We start from the raw sequence: 23,079 nt of genomic DNA, 5'->3' as shown, positions 1-23,079 counted from the left end.
TGGTAAATGCAGGGTTACAGGGAAGGGTGATGCTTGGGTGGGATGCTCTTCAGAGAGCTAACTCGATGAGCTGAATGGCCTGCTTCAAACTGTAGGGATTCTATAAACTTTACTCTTTAAGAAACTGCTGTTGTGTCAACAAATGGCATGTAGCATGGCCAAGGCAATATGGTCGGTGCAGTAAGCTAAAGGCGCTGTCATTTTACTAGCAATCCAGAAATAATTACCAACATCCAAACTAGGAGTGAGACCAGGCCATTCAGCTCTTTTTTTTTCAATTTCCACCACCAGGAAAAGTAGGAAAACACCCGAGTGGCCTGTGACAAGCAGTGCCCTTCACATCAAAGGGCAATGCTGTGTGAACAAACAGTGAAGGGGAGGGCAGGGACTAAATCAAAATAACGTTGGAGGGGGAAATGATGCACTCCACGCCATTCAGCTCATTGAGCTTGCTCCACCATTCAATAGGCTCATGGCCAATCTGATTGTCACCTCAAATCTACATTCCTGCTCTTCCTGATAACCTTTCACCCTCTTGCTTAACAAGCATCTATCCACCTCTATCTGAAAAATATTCAAGAATCTGTAGCCACCACCTATTCAGGCAAAGTTCCCAAGATAGAGAGAGAAGAAAATCACTCTAACCCTGTTTTAAATGGGTGACCTTGGTTTCTAAACAGTGACCCAGTTTCTAGATTCTACCATAAAAGAAAATATCCTCTCCCCATTCACCCTGTCAAGATGTCTCAGGATCTTATATATTTCAAACAAATCACCTCTTACTCTTTCAAACCCCTGTAGAAACAAGCCATGAAAGTCCAATCTTTCCTCACAAGATAACTGCACCTCTCAACTCCAATTCCTGGCATTAGTCTGATAATCCTTCTCTAAACTTCCTCCAGTGTATTTGCATTGTTTCTTAAATATGGTGATTAATAGTCTGGTGATCAATACTCTGCAGAGTACACTGGATGAAGTCTCATTAATGCCCTCTATAAGTGAAGCACAAACACTTTTCTGTTGTATTCAATTCTCTTCACGATCAATAGTAACATTGTATCAGCTTTCCAAATTACGTACTGTACCTGCATTATTTACCTTAGCCACTTGTGCATAAGAACACCCAGATCATTCTACACCTCAGACCTCTGCAGTATCTCCTAGATTAGCTAATATACTTTCTTTATTCTTCCAGCCAAAATGGATATTTTCTTATTTTTCCACATTATACTGCATTTGACACATCTTCATCCACTCACTTAAACTATGTGTAAATTTTTGTAACCTCCTTATGTCACCTTCATAATTTACTTTCATATCTATCCATGGATCATCAGCAAATCTGACAATCATACTTTTTATCTTATCATTCAAATCATTTATATACATTGTAAAATGTTGAGGCCCCCAGTACTGAACCCTGTGGCTCACCACTCATTACATCTTGCCAACCTGAAAAATACCCATTAATGCTTACTCTTTGCTTCCTGTTAACTGGTCAATCTCCTTCCCATGTCAACATGTTACTCACCACACTATGAGCTTTTACTTTCAGCAATAAGCTTTGATTTGGCACCTACCAAATGCCTTATGGAAATCTAGAGATAATACAGCCTTCTGTTCCTCTTCAGCTCCTCAAAGAACTCCAACAGAGTGGCCAAGAATGATGGGGTGGAATCTTGCCATGCACTGACTAACATTGGCAATGATGTGGAGTGGTAGAATCAGGTAAGATGGTCATCTCAACATCAACCTCATCTCGCTACAATGTTTCCACTTTGTCCAAGTAGTATGGCAAGGCTCTTGCCAGGTAGTGGCAAAATCCCAATTGACACTCTATTGCTTTTTAACTGACTTGTTAACAGTCCAACTCATCAAGGGCTGCGGTCTTACCAAACCTGTCATGCAAGTTAGCCATCAAGAAAAATCTACATGGAATTCAGAACAGATTTTTAGCACGTTCAATTTGCTGCTGCTCCAAAGGATCTCCAAGGCACCCACATCTCAGGCACACTCCATGGGCACTAGCTACATGGACCTCACATCCACAGACTTGGCATCCAGCAAGTGGAAATCTGAATGAGCTCTCACTGCACATCACTGTTCCACCAACAGTGTGCAGCTGTGCCTCAATATTTCACTTTGCGCTACACTGGCAACTATCTTTACAATGATGCAGCAAGAACTCAGGGCCATGAGCCTATCTCATGAACTGAATCAGGTTGTATCTCTGAGCTCTTCAGTCAGTGTCATAGTGTTCATCCACTCTGATGCTTACAACGTCCCTGCCTTGCATTGCCTTCTTGTACATTGGCCCTCACCCAGAGATGCGTGGCTTATTTTAGTATTGTCTTGCTGTATCAATTAGAGAATACAAAAAACAAGTAAACTTGCCATGGTTGTCAGCCGGCTTCAGTCTAGTCAAGAGTAGTAGTTTTTGTTCAGGGTGTTCCAGCTCAGTAAGTCAAGGACAGCCTCCGATAGCCATTTAAGCCTTGCTCAGGGCAGTCAGTATCAGGATTCTCTACCTATTAGAAGTGAGGAGCTGAATGACATGCCAGCCATCTTGAGTCTTCCTGCTCTATTGTAGGCTATCCTGCTCATGTAATGGGAGACGGACAGAATTACAGAAAATGAAAGTCTGTGATACAAAACTTACTGCTGGTGCAAATGGGAAGGTTTTGCTAGTGAGTCAGTAGGCAGTGCAAGGAATGTGCAGGGTTAATGTGCTACTGATTGGGGTAAGTGAGTATGTGTCTTTGTGTAGAAAATGTTCTGAGACAATAATGAGAGTGATAGAGCATGAGGCTTAGTGCAAGGCATGTGCATTAGCTAATATAAAATGAGCATGAGGCATTAGAGAGATATCTATGCTGATGGAATGAGGGGCCTGAGGGGCAACTTTTTCTTTAACAGAGTAGCCATAGAGTCTTAGAGTTATAGAGATATACAGCACGGAAATAAATCCTTCAATCCAATTCGTCCATGCCAATCAGACATCCTAAATAAATAGTGTCATCTGCCAGCATTTGGCCCAAGTCCCTCTAAACCCTTCCCATTCATGTACCAATCCAGATGCCTTTTAAATGTTGTAACTACATCAGCCATTCACTACCTCCCTGGCAGCTCATTCCATACATGCACCACCCTTTCCACGAAAAGGTTGACCCTTAGGTCCCTTTCAAATCTTTCCTCTCTTACCTTAAAATTATGCCCTCCAGTTTTGGGCTCTCCCATCCCAGGGAAAGGACCTTGTCTATTTACCCTATCCATGCCTCCCATGATTTTGTAAACTGCAATAAGGTCATCCCTCAGCCTCCAATGCTCCAGGGAAAATAGCCCCAACCTATTCAGCCTCTCCCTTAAGCTGAAACCCTCTAACCCTGGCAACATATTTGTAACTCTTTTCAAACTTTGTCAAGTTTCACAACATGCTTCCTAAGCAGGGAAACCACAATTGCATGCAGTATTCTAAAAGTGGTCTAATTAATACCCTGTACAGCTGCAACATGACCTCCCAACTCCTATACTCAATGCACTGACCAATAAAGGCAAGTACACCAAATGCCTTCTTTACTATCCTATCTACCTGCACCTCTATTGACTTATCCACCTTTGCATTTTAAGCCACCCAGTACCACCTCCTCTGTAATATGGACATTTGTCAAAAAACCATTATTTATTTCCCCATGTTCTATATCTTCCATATCTTTCTCCTCAGTAAACACTGATACAAAATACATGTTCAGTATCCTCCCCATCTCCTGCGGTTCCACACAGAAGTGGCCTTGCTTGTCTTTAAGGGGACCCATTCTCTCCCTAGTTACTCTTTTGTCCTGAATGTATTTGTAGAATCCCTTTGGATTCTCCTTAACCCTATTTGCCAAAGATATTTCATGTCCCCTTTTTGCCTCTTGATTTCCCTCTTAAGTCTCCTCCTCTGCCTTTGTTCTCTTCTAGGGATTCACTCAATCTTATACTTGACATATGCTTCTTTCCTTTTCTTGACAAAAATTTTGATTTCTCTAGTCATCTAGCATTCCCTATTCCTCCAGTCTTGCCCTTTTCCCAAACAGGAACATAGAGTCTCCTGACTCGCATTATCTCATTTTTTAAGGCCTCCCATTTTCCAAGCATCTCTTTACCAGCAAATATCTGCCCCCAATCAATTTTTGTAAGTTCTTGTTGAATGCCATCAAAATTGGCCTTCCTCCAATTTAGAACTTTAACTTTTAGATCCAATCTATCCTTTCCGGCACTATTTTAAAACTAATAGAATTATGCTCACTGGCCCCAAAGTGCTCCTTCATTGACACCTCAGTCAACTGGCCTGCCTTATTTCCCAACAGTAGATCAGGTTTTTCACCTTCTCTAATAATTCTCTATACAGAATCAGAAAAATTTCTTGTACACATGTAACAATACCTCTCCATCCAAGCCCTTAGCACTATGGCAGTCCCAATCTATGTTTGAAAAGTTAAAAATCCCCTACAATAACCACTCTATTATTCTTGCAGATAACTGAGATCTCCTTACAAATTTGTTTCTCAATTTTCTGTTGATTGCTGAGGAGTCTATAGTACAGTCCCAGTAAGGTGATCATCCCTTTCTTATTTCTCAGTTCTACCCAAATAACTTTCCTGGACATAGCCTAGGTACAGCTGTAATGTTATCCTTTATCGAAAAAATGCTACTCCCCATCCTCTCTTGCCCCCGCTTCCTATCTTTCCTACAGCATCTATACTCTGGAATATTCTGCTGCCAGTCCTGCCATCCCTGAGCCATGTCTCTGTAAATGCTATGATATCCCAATCCCATGTTCCCAACCATGCCCTGAGCTCATCTGCCATACCTGTTAGGCCTCTTGCATTGAAATAAATGCAGTTAATGTATCAATTCTATCTCATTCTATGCTTTGTTCCTGTCTGGCCTATTTGATTTGCTCTTTTTCCCAACTGTACCAATCTTAGACTATTCTCTTTCCTCACTATCCCCCCTGGGTCCCACCTCCATATCTCCTATCCCCATCACCACTAGTTTAAATCCTCCCTGTAACAAATTTCCCCTCCAGTATATTAATCTCCTTCCAATTCAGGTGCAATCAGTCCTTCTTGTACAGCTTACATCTACCTCCAGAAGAGATTCCAATGATCCAAGAATGTGAGTTCTCCCCTGCACCAGCTCATCAGCCCCACATTCTTCTGGTCTATCCTCCTATTCCTACCCTCGCTAGCTCGTGGCACTGGGAATATCCCAGATATTACTAGCATCGGTGACCTCCATTTTAGATTCCTGCCTAAATTCTCAGAATCTCATCCTTTTCTCTTCCAATGTGTATAACGACTTTGTGCTGGATTCTCTCCCTTTTGAGAATATTCTGCATTCTCTCCAAAACATCCTTAATCCTGGCACTAGGGATGCAACACACCATTCTGATCTCTCGTTGTCAGCCACAGAAACATCTGTCTGTGTCTCTGATCAGAGTCCCCTATCACAATCGATCGCTTGGAACCTGGCATAACCCTCATTACATTAGAGCCAATCTCAGTACCAGAAACCTTGCTGTCAGTGCTACATTCTGAAGAATGAGCTGCCTGAGGAAGTAGTAGAGGCTGGTACAATTACAACATTTAAAAGGCATCTGGATGGGTATATGCTTAGGAAGGGTTCAGAATGATATGGGCCAAATGCTGGCAAATGGGACTAGATTAATTTAGGATATTTAGTCAGCATGGACGAGTTAAGCAAAGGGACTGTTTCCATGTTGTACAACTCTATGATTCTATGACTCTAGTTTTGACTTTTTAATTTACCACACCTTCTCAAATTTGATTCCTTGCTTCCACTGTTTAATTTGAAATCCTCTCTACTTTCCTTGTTATGTGTTCAAGATGAGCATAGCTTAAGTGGGACCATCCCATTGGTACAGATTGCACTTTTCCAAGTACTGGTGCCAGTGCCCCACAAATCAGAACCCACTTCTCCTACACCAGTCTTTAATACATGCATTTGTCTCTCTAATGGGATTTTGCAAATGCAAAAATCCAAATGGTATTATCACTAGACTGCTAATCCAGAGACCCATGTAATGTTCTGGGGACTCAGGTTCAAATCCTTCCATGGCAAATGGTGGAATTTGAATTCAATACAAATCTGGAACTAAATGTCTATTGATGGAAAAACCCATCTGGTTCACTGATGTCCTTCACGAAAGGTAACTGCCATCCATACCTGGTCTGGTTTATACGTGACTCCAGACCCACAGCAATGTGGTTGACTCTTAACTGCCTTCTGGGCAATAATGGATAGTCAATAAATGCTGGCCTAACCAGCAACATGCTTATCCAATGAATGAATAAGAAAAAAATGGCCAATATCAATTTGCTCATGGATCAAGTAATCATGCAGAGATTATGATATTAAAGTCTGCTTCTTAATTTGGCATCTAGCCCCTCAGAAAATCATCCTTTGTCCTGCCTATGTCACTGGTATCTATTGGACCACATCAAATGGATCTTCTTCTTCCTACTGGAAGTTGATCTTCAGCCCTCATCAAATGTCTTCAATTCTTTCACAAGGGCAGATAATACAGTTGTCTGGACTCCTGCTTCTTTGCTGCAGAGAACAGTATCAATTGGCCTTGATGCCTGCCTTGAAGAAGTTTTCCTCCTCTGTCTACAAGAATCTCAGGGAGTCCCTCTCCCACTGCAACTCCCAGGTCATTTCCTCTGCCCTGCAGCTCTTCAACCATGCCCTAAAACAGACTCACTACCACAGCCATATTTGCTTTCCAGCTCAGCACTGTCCCCATGACTTGTCATACCTGCCTATCTTCTTTTCCACCTATCCACTCCACCCTCCTCTCTGACCTACCACCTTCATCCCACACACATCCACCCATTGTACTCTTTGCTACCTTCCCCCACCCTCCTTCCTGACTATCACCTTCATCCCCACCCCCACTCACCTATTGTACTCTATGCTACTTTCTCCCCCTCCCCACCCTCCTCTCATTTATCTCTCCACCCTTCAGGCACTCTGCCTGTATTTCTGATGACAGGCTTTTGCCCGAAACATCGATTTTACTGCTCCTCAGATGCTTTCTGAACTGCTGTGCTTTTTCAGCACCACTCTATTCCGGAATCTGGTTTCCAGCATCTGCAGTCATTGTTTTTAACCTTCCTGAATTATTCCCCATTACACTACATTCCCACTTACTCCCCCTTCTTGAGTGGCTCTACAGTGCCATGGTCACTTAGCTCATCCACCTTGAAGCCTCCAGTTGCATCCAGACAGAGTGAAATAACCTCCAAGCTGTTGGACAGTTGTCAAGACTGAGGCTCCTGTGCTCCTGCCCTTTGGGTCCCCTTACTTGCCTCACCTGCAGTAACATTCTCCTGTCCCTGAACACTAAACAAATCAGTTGACCCAACTCCGAGTGTGTTGTCTCATTTCCCTGTCTCCGTATCAGTCGAAACAAACACTCAGGGACACAGTATGGCTTTACATCCTTCATCTTTATTCTAGGCCCTGGAGAGAGAGAAAACGATCACCCATGTGCACAGAGACATGTGTTCTCGATCTTCTCTCGAACAGCCGATTCTTAAGGAATTACATAGTCACTTACAGGTAGCAGCTTCCAAATAAGGCAACATCAATATTGATTGGGTGACCGTTACAATCAGCAAGCTTCAACAGTAAAGATGAAGTCATCTGGTATTATACAATGGATGTTCTTAACCTTGTTAAGTGACTTTACATAATGAATTCTTTTCACCTTGTTAAATGGCTTTACATAAGGAATGCCTTTCCACCTCGTCATTCCACTACCTTTGCTTCCAGCACCTCATCATTTACTGCAAGTTCTTATCTGATCCAAGTCATGCTAGTTGAGTCTTCGTCTCACACAACCCAAAATTTAATTCTTTCCCTGCTCCTACCTTATACACTTTCTCAAGTGCTGTGACTGCTTCTTGATATAAAGGATCCAGGTGATGCTCCCCCTCCTTGATGTACTGCAACATTTTAAAATCAGTCTTCAGCTCATAAAATCTCAAACTTCAAACATTTGCCACAGGCATGATTGTTCTGGACTAAACTGGCATCCAGGAACTCCTACATGCTGCAGTGGTGATACATTGCTTGTCCGGCTGGTCTTAATTCATATTAATTAGTTATTTAAATTATACTACTCACCTATTTAATATTTTAAAATCAACTTTATCATCATTTCGGATACTATGTTCAACCTTTAGAACAGAAAAGACAATAATCCCTTCCCAAAGACTCACCAATTAGATCCTTTCTCTGTAATAGAATAAGAGCTAATTCCAATCAGCTCCAATGAATCTACCCCTAGATGTGACTTCCTGTCTCACCCACTTGGGTCCTCACTGCCTATTCTCAAAAATGTGAAATTCAAAATCTCACTTCAACAACTTATGAAAATAAATTTAATAAATCTAATAAATTGTAGACTTGCATGAGAAAATACAGATTTAATGTAAATCCCTTTCAGGTTACTAAGATCCTTTAGGGAGGAAACTTGCTCTGTGGCTGACTGGGTGGAATTTTTCTACTTTCAAGTAACTCGAGGAAAAGATCTAAACTGGTCATCAACAGGAGGAATTAAAAGCAGTTTATGTTAAAATGTGTTAAGGCACAGAAGCAGGGTTCAGAAAAAACCTTTGAAAGGAAAGTGGACAAATAATATTTTAAAGGCATTAGCATAGATGACAAGAAAAGAGGACACCTCTTTAGAGAGCTGTCATGGGTGTGATGGGCTGATTGATCTTATAGTGCAAAGTCTTTGGCCAAGATATTCCAATGACCAAACAGTACAGGATGGATTAGACTTTTATACCAGAGCATGCAGAATCCCAAATGCAACTAACTTCATGGAAATTGCTGAGGAGATTACATTATCTGATGAGCAATTTCCCTGTTCATGGAACTTTCCAAAGGAATGCATTCACAACTGGGAATTTGGTTCATTCTGATTCACTTAAGCTAAATAGTTACCTAGGAACTGGTAGGGGATTAAACACCTAGTCTAATTCCTGAGCAACTACTAAATTTACATCCTAACTCATCATCAACCTCTCATGACTACACCTCCCTGGACCCCATTAACCAACCCACAACCCAGAGACCCAGCATTAAGCCCCCTGACCAAACTCAATTCCACACTCCTGACTTGACCCTGCCTGATCTGACAGACCATAGAGCATATTGCCAGTCTCCAATCAATTTGACTCATTTCATATGATATCAAGAAACAACTGAAGGAACTAAATGCTGCAAACACTGTGAGCATATTGTACGTATGTGACATCTATACAATACACAAATACATACTACATCTACTTTCCACAAATAAACGTTTTAAAAGGCACCAATTGAAAAAGGAATTGTTTATCACACCGCTAATGAGCCATTCCATGTCACAAAACTTGTCTGCTGGGGATCAGTTCTCTAAGAGAATTCTGGTATCATAAAACTATGATAACAAAGTCCAAAAGAATTCACACAGCCAATCAGACTCTTCTGATTATGTTGCACCTTACTGAGGCATACATCACTCACAGTGCTTCAGTTTCTGTGCCCTTGGTGTCTCATATTTATTTATGACAATTTGGTTCCACTTGTGAGAAACAAAAGGCAGGCCTGCATTTCTGTCTTGCTTTAGGATTTTTTTTACAGTCAGAGAAGTAATTTTGAACAGAATTTTGAACAGAATTAACGTCAAAATGTGAAATGGGAAAATGTTCTGACAGTTTTGTTTCAGCTTCTTCATGCAAGGTGGGCTTTGTTGACGGCTGTTGCCTAGTTATCCTTGACAAGGAGTTGCTGAGCTGCCTTTTTGAACTGTAACAGTCTTTGAGGAATAGGTACACTCAAAGCACTGTTAGGGTTAGAGTTCCAAAATTATGACCCAACAACAGTGAAGTAGGAACGGGGATATATTTTCATCTCAGGTTAGTGTGGCTTGGAGGGGAATTTAGTAGGATGATGTTCACAAGCAACTGCTGTCATTGTCCTGCCAGGTGGCAGAGGTCATGGCTTTGGGAGCTGCCATTGGATGAGACTTGGTGAGTTTCAGCAACCCATTTAGTAGATGATTCGCATTGACTCCAGTTTTTCTACGGCTCCTGGATTTAATACATGTTCAAACACTGTCTTGATACCAAGGGCAGCCACTTCCACCTCACCCCTGTAGTTCTGCATGTTGATTCACGTTGGAACTAAACCTACAATGAAGTCAGGAGCTGAATGGCTCTGGAAGAAACCAAACTTAGCATCGGTGAAAACTTGATTCCTTTGGAAGTGTCACTTGCTAGAACTGTCGATGACTCCTTTCATCACTTTGCTGGTGATGAAGAATAGACTGAGAGCTTAATAATTCACTGGATTGAATCTGCACTGCTTTTTGTGTACAGGATATACCTACACAATTTTACACATTGTTGGGTAGATGTCGATATTATGGAAACAGTTTTTTTTTCAGGAGCACAACTCTTCAGAATTATTGCCAGAATGTTGTTAAGACCAACAGCTTTTGCATTATCCAATGCCTCTGACCATATCTTGATATCATGTGGAGTGAATCAAATGGTTGCAATCTCCAAAATTGACCATCAGTCCATTCAGCATGCCTAACTAAAGATTGTCACAAATACTTCAGCCTTATTGTTTGCACTCTTGTGTTGGTCTCCTGCATCATTGAGGATGGGTATACTTGTGGAGTTTTCTCCTCCTCCGGTGAGTTGTTTAATTGTCTCCTATCATTTACTGGTGGCAATAATTAGCAGACAGTTTCCTTACCCATGTTTGACCTGATTCCATGAGACTTCATGGGGTCAGAGTCAAGGCTGAGGGCATTCAGAGCAATTCTTTCCTAACTTTATATCACTGTGCTGTTGGTGATGTTTGGGGTAATGTCTGTGAGGTATGATTCCATGTGTATGACTATTATCAAGCTGTAGTTTAAATAGTCTGTGAGACAGCTCTCTCAATTTTGGCACAAGCCTCTAAATGTTAGTAAAAGGTAGACGTTTCATGGTCACCTTGAACATTAACATTTCCAGTGCTGAGGTCAATGCTAGGTTGTCTATCTGGCTTCATTGTAGTGGATTTGATACAACTGAATGACTTACTAAGTCATTTCAGAGGACAGTTAAGAATTAACAACATTGCTGAGGGTCTGGAGTCTCGTGTCAGATAGACTAGTAAGGAAAGCTGATTTCCTTCGCCAAAGGGCATTGGTTGACCAGATTGTTTTTTGTGACAATTGGCAGTCATTACACCATCTCCAGTAACTAGCTTTTAATTCCAGCTACATATTGATTTCAAATTTCACCATCTATCATTGAGCTGAATTGAATGATTTTTTGGCCAAGTCCCACCAAGCATTGAGTTTGCTGGAGTGATGCTTGCTGTGCGGCCGACTGAGTTTTCTCACCATATCTTAAACTTGCCCAATTAATTGGTGCCATGCACCATTCCCAGAATAATTTGCCAGAAGTCTGGAGATCCCAGACTTCACTGACTTCCCTTGCACCATCTGTAAAACCCTGTAGCATTGTCAGTTCAGAGTTGTCCTGCACAGATTGATTCCTGGGAAGGCATATGAAGAGAGGCTGGATATGTTAGCACTTATTTCACTTGAGTTTAGGAGAATGAGAGGGCGATCTCATGGATTAGACAGTGTAGATGCAGGAAGGATAGACTCAATGACTGAGGGGTCCAGAACCAGGGTTGACAGCTGAAAGATAAGGAGTATGCTTTTTAGGACAGAGATGAGGAGGAATTTCTTCACCTACAGTGTGGTGAGCCTGTGGAATTCTTTGTCACAGGAAACTATTAAGACCAAAATATTAAAGACTTTCAAGAAATATGTAGATATAGTCCTTTGGACTAAAAGGATCAAAAGATATGGGAAGAGAGTGGGAAAAGCATAATGAGTTGAATGATCAGCCATGATCATACAGAATGGCAGAACACGCTCAAAAGGCTGAATGGCCTACTCTTGCTTTTATATTCTTTGTTTCTATTTGTGACATTACCACTATAGCACTGTAGTGATTGGAACAAGGTTGGCCAGGTGGATCTCATTGAGTATGAGTTCCCTGATTGGGGCTAACTTAGGCCAATCAGGGAGCAATGGCTGATAGAGATAAACAGGAGTCTCAGAGGTCCTCCTCACTCTTGGGACTGGCTCTGAGCTAGCTAGTCAGAGTTCACATACTTGCTAATAAAGGGAGACTTGGTGATGGGATACCAGTATCCATGGAGTTATTTCACCATCATTTCCATCATTATAAAAGCCACTGCTATGTAGTACAACTTCTAAGAGGTAAGTTTCCTTCAGATCCAAATGAAAGTTTTGACAAGACATTACTACATGCCTTCATCATGGTGTAAAATGAGATTTTGTCTGTTGGAATAACTCTCCGCTTTTGCACTACAAAATTGTGCAGTATATTTTCAATATATGTGTGTAAGGTGATCAAGCACTAAAGTTTAAAGAAATCTCATGTAATTAGTCACACACCCAAGACTATTTCTTTTGCATTACTTGGATATAGCTGATAACAAAAAGCATTAAATATTAAAGCTAGCATATCATCCAGATCTGTTCCCATCATCATCTAGGTGAATCTATGCTACCTTCAAGCGTTTGATGATCAAATTACTCCGTTATTGTTTAATTGACTGTTTAAAGCTTCAAAGAGGTCAGAAGGCCTCCTTATGAGAGAGTCATTATCCTCTCCATGCTGTTAAAATGCTGATACTTTCCTGTGGATAGTAATCCTTCAGGTGTCTGAGGATTACTAACATTTCAGACATTTTACATCAAAAAGATTGCATGAGTAATGCAAAGATTAGAGAATAAAGGCTTGTCTCAGGTTTTTTGGAGATATATTGTTACACTAACTGAAAGCCAATTTTTCAGAGCAGTCACACATCTGGTATCATTAACCCTTTTGCTCTTCAGAATTATTATGGAAGCAATATTGAGGAGATAAAAGTTGCATGTGTCACCATCTAAGCATATCCAGATCATGAAAGGTGATCCTATTTGGCTGTTGGAGTTTCTATAGTGTATCTGCCACTTCAAATACTTTGGTGAGCTATAGATTACAATTGACTCACTCAATTAGACACCAAAGGGGGGGTGGAGAAAAGACATGAATGAATAATTGATTTCTGGCTGTAATTCAGATAATGATCTGTTATCTGCATCTGTACCAGTGTCTACTGTGGTTCTGTAACACCTATCACTGACTTACAAGGACGTGACTTAAAAGCCTTATCCAAAGAATAAGGAGAGGCTGTAGCCTTGTGGTATTGACACTGGTGCTGGTAGTCCAAAAGCCCAGCCTAATGTTCTGGTAACATTAGTTCAAATCCAACTATGACCGATACTGGAATTTAAATCCAAAGGAAAAATCTAACATTCTGACGATGCAACTATTTTCATTAAAATCCATCTGCTTCACCTGTGCTCAATACCAGATCTGGCCCACATGTAACCACAAAAAATTCTCAAAGAAGAAATTAAACTCTTCAGACCATCTTGTATTTGAACTAGGCACTGGAAATGGCAATGGCAAACAGCCTTGTTGATCCAACAAGGTCCTCATAAGTATCTGAGGGCTAGTATCAAAACTGGGAGAGCTGTCTCACAGACTAGTCAAGGAAAACCCAACATAGTTGTATTCACTAAATCATACCTTCCTGATGATGTCCAAGTGACAACATCATTACCACCACTGTCCCATTCCATTGGAAGGACAGAGGTGATGGCGCAAAGGTATTTTCCCTGGGAATCCACAGTATGAACTGTATATAAGGTGTCATCAAGTCAAATGGAGGTAAGAAAACCTCCTGGAGGTAATCTTTGGCTGATAAATCAGTGATCCTCCATGTTAAACTTGCAAGGCGCAAAACAGGGTGTGCTGATGGTGTTGGGGCCAAATGCGCAGAAAATACACTGGGTGGGGGATTTCAATGTCCACGACCAACAGTGGCTCAGCAGCAGCAGCAGCACCACCACAAATGACCAAGTAAAGGACATAGTCACTGGATTGGCTCGATGACAGATAAAGGAACTAAGAAGAGGGAAAAACATTCTCCTCACTAGGAGTCTGCCTTGTTGCAGATACATCTATCAATGATAGCATCAGTAAGAGTGACCACTGTATAGTTGGTATGTTTTCTCAATGAGTCATTATGTTTTCTCAATGAGAATAGCCTTCATTTGATAACGAGCAACATTATTCGGTCAGCATTTTCCCAGATCACTTGCAGGGAATTGCTCGGACAGGGAACTGAGAAGTGGGCTCCACTGTAACCTGGCTTTTGATAACGTTCCTCATGGTAGGCTCATTCAGAAAGTAAGGATACATGGGAAACAGAAATTTGGCTGTTTGAATACAGAACTGACGGGTCCATAAAAGACAGAGTGGTGGTAAATGGAAAATATTCAGCCTGGAGCTCAGTGACCAGTGGTGTTTCATAGGGATCTGTCCTGGGGCCTCTGCTGTTTGTGATTTTTAAAAATGGCTATGAAGAGGAAGTGGAAGGGTGGGTTAATAAATTTGCTGATAACGTGAAGATTGGTGGAGTGGTGGATAGTGTGGAGGACTGTTGTAGGTTGCAATTGGACATCGACAGGATGCAGAACTGGGCTGATAAATGGCAAATGGAGTTCAACCTGGAAACTTGTGAAGTGATTCATTTTGGCAGGTTGAATTCGAATGCAGAATACAGGGTTAAAGGCAGCATTCTTGGTGGTGTAGAGCAACAAAGAGATCTTGGGGTCAATGTCCATAGTTGCCACCCAAGCTGATAGGGTTGTTAAGAAGGTGTACGGTGTGTTGGCTTTCATTACGGGGGATTGAGTTTAAGAACCGTAAGGTTATACTGCAGCTCTATAGAGCTCTGGTTAGACCAGACTTGGAATATACTGTTCAGTTCTGGTCACCTCATTATAGGAAGGACGTGGAAGCTTTAGAGAGGATGCAGAGGAGATCTACCAGGATGCTGTCTGAACTGGAGGGCATATCTTATGAAGAAAGGTTGAGGGAGCTAGGACTTTTTTCATTTGAGCAAAGAAGGATGAATGGTGACTTGATAGAGGTGTACAAGATAATGAGAGACATAGATAGAGTGAATAGTCAAAGACTTTTTCCCAAAGTAAAAATGGTTATCACAAGGGAGCATAATTTTAAGTTGATTGGAGGAAGATTTAGGAGAGATGTCAGAAGTGGGTTCTTTACACAGTGAATGCACTGCCAGCAGACTCAAGTATATTAGGGACATTTAAGCAACTCTTGGATAGGCACATGGATGATTGTAAAATGAAGAGTATGTAGGTTAGCTTGATCTTAGTGTAGGATAAAAGATTGGCACAACATCAAGGACCGATGGGCCTGTGTGGTGCTTTACTGTTCTATGTTCTATGTTCTGTCATTTTATGTGCCACTGCCAATTTGCTAAAAGTGAAATACCTCAAATGGATCTAGCAACTCAAATGTGGACATCTAAGACACAGTTCAGCCGTAGAATGATACATTCTACAACTATATGAACTGGCATATCCACAATTTACATTATATAAGAATCATGGCAATGCCCAGGGTATCTGGTACAGATCTCCAAAACTTAGCATCAATGATCACCTATGGTTTAAGCATCAATGGAGTAGCAACCTTTTCTGTTGACAAATTCTACACATTGGAATCCTATACCTGGGGGAAGCCAGCAATGGTAAAGAATCCCACAGCCCAAGTTCCTTGACTCTCCCATTCTGAGAGAAGGATATGAAAAGCTGTGATCTGCAGAAGATGAAATTAGTTCTTTCCTGGAAGCATTTATGGGTCAAGTATTGAGAGATGCCAACAGCAGTCCAGTTCCTTCTTGAAAAAAGCTGGTGGCGTGGAAATTCAGGTTAGTTGTGACCATCTGGATGGGATGGGCACTGAGTCCTTTTGAATACAAGTGCAGCTTCACTAGATGATATAGTTCAGTGATATTAGCCTGGGACATCTGCAGTCATTGCCTGCACGGTCTTTCAATTGAAGAAAATGACAGTGAAACCTCTAGATATAAGTATGTCGCCATTTTCCTCTGCATCCATGACTAATCTTTACCTGCTGCTTCTCCCTCTGGTACACAAACTCCAGCCAGGACAATCTTTATGTTAAGTGCATGAGCAAATGATTCGTGGGGAATGTTGATAAGATAACACAATTTTATTGAAGGAACTCCTAGATCTTCATATCCATCACAATGAAATCTCATGTACGTCCTCAGACAATGTGGTGTAGGGGCCTTCCAAGGAGTTCAATGTCATACTTTCATAAGTTAATATCACTTTATCCAATTGCATTTTGCATGACCAAAGTTTCCATGTGACATTGAGAGAAGAATTCACAAAAAAACACAGAATTTAGGAGTCTTTGATCCTGCTGTGTTGTTAATTATGATTATGGCTGATCATCCAACTCTATATCCTGTTCCTGCTTTTCCCCCATGTCCTTTGATCTCTTTAATGTCTACTACTATATCCAACTCCTTCTTGAAGTCATACAATGTTTTGTCTTTGAATGCTTTCTGTGGTAGTGTGTTCCACAGGCTCACCACTTTCTAGGTGAAGAAATTCCACCATCTCTCAGCCCTAAATAGTTTGCCCCATATCCTCAGACAGTTCTGGAGTCCCAGCCATTGGACCATCCTTCCTGCATCTACCCTATCTAGATACCTTAAAACTTTACAGGTTTTTATGTGATCCTCTCTCATTCTTCTGAACTCCAGCAAGTATAATCTCAATCAATTCAACCACCCCTTGTACATCAGTCATGCAATCTCAGGAATCAAGATTAGAGTGGTGTTGGGAAAGCACAGCCGATCAGGCAGCATCAGGATGAAGGGCACCTACCCGAAACGTCAATTTTCCTGCTCCTCGGATGCTGCCTAACCTGCTATGCTTTTCCAGCACCACTCTAATCTTGACTCTGATTGCCAGCATCTGCAGTCCTTACTTTCGCCTAACCTCAGGAATCAGTCTGGTAAGCCTTCTCTGCAGCAAAAATATCCTTCCTTAGATAAGGAGACCAAAACTCATAGTTTTCCAGATTCCTTTGATCTCACCAAAGCCCTGTACAATTGCAGCCAGACTGCTCCTGTACTCAAACATTCTCATTAAGAAAGTGGATATACCATTTTTTGCTTCTTGACTGGCTGCTGCACCTGCATGCTTACCTTCAACAACTGGTGTACCGGGACACCCAGCTCTCATTGCCCATTCCCCTCTCTCAATTCAAAGCCATTTAAATAATAATCTGCCTTCCTATTTTTGCTACCAAAATAGATAACCTCACATCAATCTGTGTATTTCCCACTTACGCAGCTTGCCCACATCACACTGAAGCATTTCTGCATCCTCCTTACAACTCACCTTCCCACCCAGCTTTGTATTATCTGCAAATTCGAAGAATTTACATTTAGTTCCCTCATGAATAAATCATGAATATGTATCATGAATAATTAGAGTCCTAGCACTGATCCCTGCAGTACCCTACAAGTCAGTGCCTGCCACTCAGACAAAGATCCATTTATTCCTGCTCTTTGTTCCCTGTCTACCTACCTAGTTTTCTATCTATCTCAATGCACTACCCTCAGTCCCATGCACTTTAATTTTACAAGATAATCTCTTCTGTAGGATTTTATCAAAAGCCTTCTGAAAGTCTGAACAAACCACATCCCCCTCATCAACTCAACTAGTTGCATCTTCAAAGAATTCCAATCGATTTGTCAAGCATGCTTTCCCTTTTGTAAGTCTATGCTGACTCTGTCTGATCCTGTCGCTGCTTTCCAGTGCTGTGCTATCAAATCTTTTTATAAAGGATTCTAGCCCCACTACTGGGGACACACTGACTGGTCTATAATTCCCAGTTTGCTCCATACCTCCATTTTTAAATAGTGTAGTTACATTAGCTATCATCCAATCTGTAGGGACTTTTCCACAGTCTATGCAATCTTGTAAGATGACCACCAATGCATCCACTATTTCAAGGGCCACTTTCTTTAGGACTCTGGGATGTAGATCATCAGGCCCTTGGGATTTATCAGTCTTAAATTTCCATTAATTTCCCCATATAATTTTCCTACTAATATTCAGCTCTTCCCTCATACTAAACCCTAAGTTCCCCAAAATTTCTGGTATGTTATTTGTATCCTCCTTTGTAAATACAGAACCAAAGTATGTAACTAATTGGTCAGATTGCCATTCTGCCAGATGCCATGACCTGCCCCACCTCACAAAGAAAAGGTTTCTTTCCACATCACAGACCATGTCCTCGAATAATTACTGTTTACCATATGAAGATGGCAGCTGCAAATAGTTGTTTTCTAGTGCTTGCAATGGAATGTGTTTGTGAAATTAAAAGCTCAAGAGCCATTCTTTAGTGTCTTTGTCTGATTACATTTGCTTAGCTGACATAAAGATGTACAGCATGGAAACAGACCCTTCGGTCCAACTCGTCCATTCTGACCAGATATCCCAACCAAATCTAGTCCCACTGACATCACCTGGCTCATATCCCTCCAAACCCTTCCTATTCAAATCCCCATCCAGATGGCTTTTAAATATTGCAATTGTATTAGCCTCCACCACCATCCTCTGGCAACTCATTCCACACATGTACCACCCTCTGCGTGAAAAGGTTGCCCCGGAGGTCTCTTTTATATCTTTTCCCTCTCACTCTAAACCTATGGCCTCTAGTTCTGGATTCCCTACCACAGGGAAAAAACTTTGTCTATTTACCCTAACAATGCCTCTCGTGATTTCATAAAACTCTATAAGGACACCCCTCAATCTCCGACACTCCAGGAAAACAACCCTGGCTTAATCAACCTCTCCCTTCAGGTCAAATGCTCTAACCCTGGCAACATCCTTGTAAACCTTTTCTGAAGTTTCAAATTTCACAACATCTTTCAGATAAGAAGGAGACCAGAATTGCACGCATTAATCCAAAAATGGTCTAACCAATGTCCCGTACAGTTGCAACATGACCTCCCAACTCCTGTACTCGATACTCTGACCAATAAAGGAAAGCATACCAAATGCCTTCTTCACCATCCTATCTACCTGCGACTCCACTTTCAAGGAGCTATGAACCTGCACTCCAAGGTCTCTTTGTTCAGCGACACCTCCTATCACCTTACTATTAAATGACAAAGAGACAGTTAGTGCACACAGTGTAATACTAATGATGGCTTGAGTCCATAACTCTTTTTTTTAGAGAGGGGAGTGTCAATGAATGACCTGTTGATGTAATGTAAATTGAAGCCAAATGGGTAGCAATGCTAAATTAGTGGAAGTATGGATATTGGAATTGTCCCTCGCACAGCCATCAATCCCAACGGTTTTCTCAGCTCCTGAAGAAAGAAAAGTAACTTACACTACCCAGTTTACACATGCTGCTAGCCATTTTGTGCAGTTATTGCACAGTTGACTTTAGATCTGACACGACAATGTCCAGCTTTGCTTCAGTGTCATTCGCAGGCTCCATTTGAGATATAATAAATCCATCCACTAGCAGCACTGCTATTCTTCATATTCCCTATTGAGTTGCAATCCCTATGATTCCTATGATCTTTCAGTTGGCTCACAATGGTTAGATTCCCTACAGTGTGGAAACAGGCCCTTCGGCCCAACAAGTCCACACCAACCCTCCGAAGAGCAACCCACCCAGACCCAACTTCCTCTGATGCACCTAACACTATGGAAAATTTAGCATGGCCAATCCACCTGACCTGCACATCTTTGGATTGTGGGAAGAAACTGGAGCACCTGGAATGAACCCATGCAGACAGAGGGAGAATGAGCAAACTCCACACAGACGGTCGCCCGAGATGGAAATCAAACCCTGGACCCTGGTGCTGTGAGGTTGCACTGCTAACTACTAAGCCACCATGCCACCCCAGGTCAGTTGGCTAGATAGCTGGCTTTCAATGCAGTGTAACCCAACAGTGGGTTCATTTCCTGTACCAGCTGAGGTCACCATGAAGATCCAGTCCTGTCAAACATGATATTTGCAGTGCATCTTGTAGTTAGTACGCTACTGCTATTGAGTATCAATATTGGAAGGAGTGAAAATGTACAGATGTGATGCCAATCAAATGGGTTGCTTGTTTCGGATGACATAAAGCTTCTTATGTGTTGTTGGAGCTACATTCATTCAGGCAGGTGGGAAGTATTCCATCACATATTTGACTTGTGCATTGAGCATGGTGGACAGGCTTTGAGGTGTCAGGAGCTGAGTTGCTCTCTGCAGGATTCCTAGCCTCTGATCAGCTGTTTAAATTAGATTAGATTCCCTACAGTGTGGAAACAGGCCCTTTGGCCCAACCAGTCTACGCCGACCCTCCGAAGAGTAACCCACCCAGACCCATTTCCCTCTGACTAATGCACCTAACACTATGAGCAATTTACCGTGGCCAGTTCACCTGACCTGCACATCTGTGCGCTATAGGAGGAAACCGGAGCACTCGGAGGAAACCCATGCAGACATGGGGAGAATGTGCAAACTCCATACAGACAGTCCCCTGAAGCTGGAATCAAACCTGGGACCCTGATGCTGTGAGGCAGTAGTGCTAACCACTGAGCCACCATGCCACCCACAGGATTTATATATGACTTGTTTGGTTCAGTTTCTGATCAATGGTAAGCTCCACGATGTTGATAGTGGGAAATTCAGTGATGTTAAGGCCTTGATCATATAAAACGTTGGATTCTTCCCCAGTTGGAGACGGTCATTGCTTGGCACTCATATGGTATGAATATTACTTGTCACTTATATGCCCAAGCCGGGAAATTATCCAGGTCTTGCTACATTTGAACGTGCACTGCTTCAATATCAGAGGCATAATGAATTATGATGAACAATGTGCAACCAGTAGCAGAAATCCTCAGCACTGACCTTCTGATGGAAGGATGGTCATTCATGAAGCAGCTGATGATGGTTACGCCTAGGACACTACCCTGAGGAACTCCTGTTGAAATGTTCTGGAGCTGAGATGACTGACCTCCAACCTAGGCAAAATCTTCCTATGTGCCTGATATGACTCTAACCCAGCAGAGAGTTTTCCCTCTGATTCCCATTGACTTTTGTCTTGCAAGGGATCCTTGATGCCAAACTTGGTTAAATGTTAAGCTCTGTCAAGCTCACTTCCTCTCTGGAATTCCACATTTTGATCAGGGCTGTAATGATGTCAGGAGCTGATCGTCCCTGGCAGAACTCAACTGATCATCACTAAACAGGTCATAGCTATGCTTAGTGCTGTTGGGTAGAACTGAAGATGATCCCTTCCATCACTTTATGATGAAGAGGAGAGTTTATATATATATATATATATATATATTTTTTCAAATCAACATGTCCAAAGATGTTATGGCACACCTCTGGAGCAAGTGAGACTTGACCCAGGCCTTCTGACTCAGAGATGGAGACATTACCGCTGCAACATAGACTGATGATAATTGGCTGGGTTGGATTTGTCCTGCTTTTTGTGCACAGGGCATACCAGGACAATTCCCCACATTGTCCGGTAGGTACCAATGTTGCAATTGGCATATTTCAAATAAGCATAAATTAAGTGAGGCATCAGGCAAGCAACTTACGAGTCATAACATGCATCCTATTTGATGTAATGCATGTGTGTTCCCACATGCAAAGAGATCTGGCAGAAGCATACAAGCTGTAGGTGTACCTGAGTTCTGAAGTAGAGTCTTGAAGAGCTGAGGTGGTGTGTAGGTTGGTCACAGAGCTGGTATGATCGTGTGATGAGGCTAGTGGTTTGCCAATTCTGACTTGTGTGGACACATGGCTTGCGGGTGATAGCATCCATGGAGCACCATAGTGTCATTGTTGCGAAGAAGCATTGTTGGCCTAGACAAGCATATAGTAAGCTGCAGCTGTCAGGTGTCTGACCTGACTTCCATGTTAAGAGTTTGTGTAATCAAGGTCGTTGGGAATGGAATGGAAAATTGGAGGTAGCATATAAATGAGGTATTAATATGATGCAAATGAATGAAAATAAGGTATTCATTAATCATTGGCAAAATTCGGAGGGGAAAATATCATAAAACATTTTCTGAGTGTGGAGATTCTGATGTTTTTCATTCCATCTGTTTTTTTCCAGCTTTCTTGCTGTTGCACATAAGGAAGAGAAAATTCCCGCTCCATGTTTGAATCTACCTCATCAGGTTTCAGTCCTTGCTGCAGTGTGGGAACAGCTCTTATCAAACACCAAATGCCATTCTATATAGTAAAGGTAAACTATACCTTTTCATTCTGCTTGACCTGAATGCAGTCCTTTCAAGTGATTGATAGTATCTTGCTCTTTATACTTCTTCATCATCCACCTCAGTCAGGCTGCATTCACCTTTATCTACCCCTAGTTGAGAGTGTGTGATGCTGGAAAAGCACAGCAGGTCATGCAGCATCCGAGGAGCAAGAGAATCGACATTTCAGGCAGGAGCCTTTCAATCATTTCTGATGAAGGGCTCTTACCTGAAACGTCGATTCTCAAGCTCCTCGGATGCTATATGATCTGCTGTGCTTTTCCAGCACTACACACTCTCGACTCTGATCTCCAGCATCTGCAGTCCTCATTTTCTCCCCCTTTATCTACCCCTAGTTATACAGTCATAGCTAGAGAATAATCTGCAATAGATTCTTTTCCCGTGGCCTGCCCCTATTTCCGATCTATGTGCTGCCCCTTAGCAACATGATAAAAAATGCATCAGTGCCCACATGTCCACTGATGACACCCAAATCTAACCTCTCTCAATGCCTCCACCATCTCTATATTTTCAGAGTGCCTTTTAGATGTCTGATATTGGTATCAGCAGAATTTTCTTTCAATTAAATACTGGAAAATGCAAACCATTGTCTTTAGTCCCCATCCATATATACATCTAACCATCGATTCCATCCTCCTCTCTGGTAACAGTCTGGAGACAAACCCAACCATATCCAACATTCATTTCACTGTTGACTAAAAAAT

Source organism: Hemiscyllium ocellatum, chromosome 8, assembly GCF_020745735.1.
Source record: "Hemiscyllium ocellatum isolate sHemOce1 chromosome 8, sHemOce1.pat.X.cur, whole genome shotgun sequence".
NCBI classification, from domain to species: Eukaryota; Metazoa; Chordata; class Chondrichthyes; order Orectolobiformes; family Hemiscylliidae; genus Hemiscyllium; species Hemiscyllium ocellatum.
Note: the sequence above shows the minus strand (reverse complement) of the source record.